Consider the following 3,491-nt stretch of genomic DNA (forward strand, 5'->3'; position numbering starts at 1 on the left):
TCACAAGCGCTGAAAGAGCATCTGATAGATAAATATAAAAGAGCTCATTAAATGTTTCTGAAAATTCTGGAAAAAAATATGTAACATCTCTCTATCATGTCATAAAATTAATTTTGTATACGGCCGATATAGTTTCAAAAGATAAAACATACAAAATATGCTACCAATAAGAACTAATCTCAACTAACATGGGTTGTATATCGTGCTAGTTAGCTATAGAAAGTAGATTTTGGTGTCTTTGCTTCACAATTCGTGGTTTCGATTGCGATTATTTCGTGACATGGTAGATGTATTCTATGATGCTTAACATCGATAAAAAAAAGTGAAAGGAATTTTTCTTTCAAATGTGAAGTTTTTGGAGGATATGGAGGGTGAAATGAAAGGGACTTTCATCGGCTAGATTATTTTTAGTGTTGTGAAATATAGTTTTTGAAAGCCGAACCATCAAAAAAAAACAAGCCGGTGCAGCTTGGGCTACTATATGTTTTCTTAGCTCTTTTTTTTTTGAGAAAAATTTCTTAGATCTTCTTGTACTACTATTTGTGTCCTACAAACAATCAAGTTGGCAGTAGGCCCAGTGGGCTGTCCAGCGTGCTGATTTGCGGGCTTAGTTTTTTTTTATGCCGTTCACCTGGCATTCTTCTTGAGCTAATAAAGATATCTTGTTGCGACAGAGAGCATATAGTAGCCCAAGCTGCACGAACATGTTTTTTTTGGGGGTCCTTTAGAAAAAAAGGAAGAATAGGACGCGAATATCGCTAGTCAAATGAGCATATTGTCTTCTTCCTGCAACTTGCTTCAGGTAACAGATAGCTAACTTTCAGCAATCACCAGTATATGCAACCAATAAGGTGTTCCATTTGCGCTGTGCTTGTTCTCGGAAATTCTTCATCTTCTAGGATTTTGAGGTGGCAAAAAAGGTCGGTGGTAAAATACTGCCCACATCACACAATTCCACAACAATATTAAGCTTCGTAGCCATTCTGAAGAAAGGGGCTGGGTAGCCCAGCTTGGAAAACTATGGTAAATAGCTAGTACAAGAATTAGAGCCGGAGTACAAGTAGAATCAGATCTATCTTCCCGGCCAGATACTGGTTGGGACTCCGACGCCCCGCTGAAATGCCAATTCTTTGTCTGGCTTGGTGCGCCTCCGTGATGTTTAACTACTGATAACCTTTGGAAGTGTGATATTCCGTGCAATCCTGTCTGCCCTTTGTGTAACGCTGAGCCTGAAACTGTCCTGCATTTGTTCGCCACTTGTGTCTTTTCGACACAAGTCTGGGGTCTGGTCTTTGAGGAGCAGTACGTGCTTACTTGCCCCATCACACTGTCAAGTGTCAAGTGCAGCCAGATACTACAGCACTAATGAAGTAATGAAATCCCAAATGCACGCTTAGAGCATGTCTAACAGACCCCTTAAAAGGGGCAAACCCGTATAATAACCACCGAAATACAGGTTTTGGCTCTACCCGGCCGTCTAGCACGTCCCGTAAAAACGGCCCCCGCATCGTTTTTTCTTGTTTTCGATTACGGGGCGGGTCGTCGCTCCCTACTTGTGCGGGGTGGAAGCGGGGATAGAGGGCCAAACCGGTATTGCCCACTCCACTGTGCGCGAAGGGTTTCACTGAAGCCAACCGCCGCCGCCGCCCGATCTCCTCCGCCGCGCCCTTCCCGGCCGGATCCCGCTGCCATGGATCGTCCGCAAGAGCCGCCTACCGCCGGCGATGCATCTCCTTCGGCCGCGGTGGTCGATGTCCCCGTCGGAGGTCCGCCGAACGCCGGCGTCGTGTCGGCCATGATCTCCGCCACCATCCCGTCGAAGAGGAAGAGGTTTCCGAAGCAATTCTTCGAAGCTCCTGCGGCGGCCGCAGCTTCGCCGGCCGAAGCCCCGTCGGCTGCCAAGAAGGCGGGCAGGATGAAGACCAAGGCGGCCGGGCCGAGGGGCGCCGCGCCGGCCAAGGTGCGGACAAAGGCAATCAGCCGCATCGGCCTCGCGCCTCCACCGCCCTCCAAGGCCACACCCTCTCCTCCCTCCGTTCCATCCGATGCGCCGCCCGCGCCGCCGCCACCCACCATGGACGTAGACAAGGTGTTCGATCTTGAGTCCACAACATCCTACATGGACATGCTCAACAATTCCGTGGTGAATTTGGACACCAGTATCGATGCATTCGATGGGGAGTGCAACGTCGAAGAGATTGATGACGAGGGTGACGAGGACGAGGTGGTTGAGGTTGATCCGGCTGCCGCCGGTTCTTCGTCGACGCCGAAGCCACGCACGGCGAACTACAGCGAGATCGAAGACTCCATCTTGGTCCGTGCTTGGAGCAAGGTGGGGATGGATGCGTGCACCGGAGTGGACCAAGGCGGCAAGCGCTATTGGCAGCGCATTGAGGATATGTACCACCAGCTGAAGCCTCGCACGAAGAGCATGGCGGACAGATCCTACCGCTCCCTTGAAGGCCGATGGAACATCATCAAACCGGCTTGTTCTCGTTGGAGTGCTGCCATGGGTCAAGTGGCCGACAACCCCCTAGTGCATGCGTGCCGGAGGACTATGTAAGTTTTCCTTGTGTTGATGATGTGGAAACATCACATGCTATCCATATTATGTGTTGATGATGTGGAAACATCACATACTATTGTTGTGCAGCCCAAGTATGCTCAAGCACGGTACAAGGACATGGCCGGCTCTAAGAACAAGGAATTTCAATTTCATCATTGCTTTTCCATCCTTCAACATCTTCCTAAGTGGAAGTTGAGGGACAACGAGCCAAAGTGCAAGAAGGAGGCACTGCTCACCATGGATGATGAAGCGGAGGACATTAGTGGGAGAAACACCGGCAAGCCCGAGGGCAACAAGAAGGCCAAGGAGAGGGTCAAGGTAGAAGGCGAAGCAGCTAGCTTCCGGGAGAAGTTGGATCAACTCAAGAAGTCCAAGGAGGCAATGACGATGAAGACGTTGGAGACCAAGCTCCTCATCACCGAGAAGAAAAAGGAGGTGAAGCTTGCCAAGGTGCAAGCAAGGCGGGAAGATGCCAAGTGGAAGGCCGAGCTTGACATGAAGATGATCGCACTCAAAGAAGCCAAGGCCATGAAGGAGCTCTTGGCCGAGGAGAGGGATATCATGATGATGCGCACCGACGGCATGGACGAGGATCAGCTGGCGTGGTGGAACGAGACCAAGGCGGACATCATTGCGAGAAAGAAGGCTGCGCGTCAAGCTCGTGCTCAAGGTGAGTCTCCGGCGAGTGGTGGCGCCGGTGGCGATGGACTCGTTGATGGTTGATCACATTTGGGAACTTCCGTGGCTTGAACATTGCCTATGATCGTGTTGTGATGTTAAAACTATAAATTATGCATCACATATTTTGGATGTGCTATGTTTGATTTAAAATTATTGTGCAGAATGCTATCTAAAACCCTGTTTTGAGGGGCCGAAAACTCGGACGAGCTTCTGTTTTACGGGATGGGGATACGGGTTCTGCTAG

Source organism: Lolium rigidum, chromosome 3, assembly GCF_022539505.1.
Source record: "Lolium rigidum isolate FL_2022 chromosome 3, APGP_CSIRO_Lrig_0.1, whole genome shotgun sequence".
In the NCBI taxonomy this organism is placed as follows: Eukaryota; Viridiplantae; Streptophyta; class Magnoliopsida; order Poales; family Poaceae; genus Lolium; species Lolium rigidum.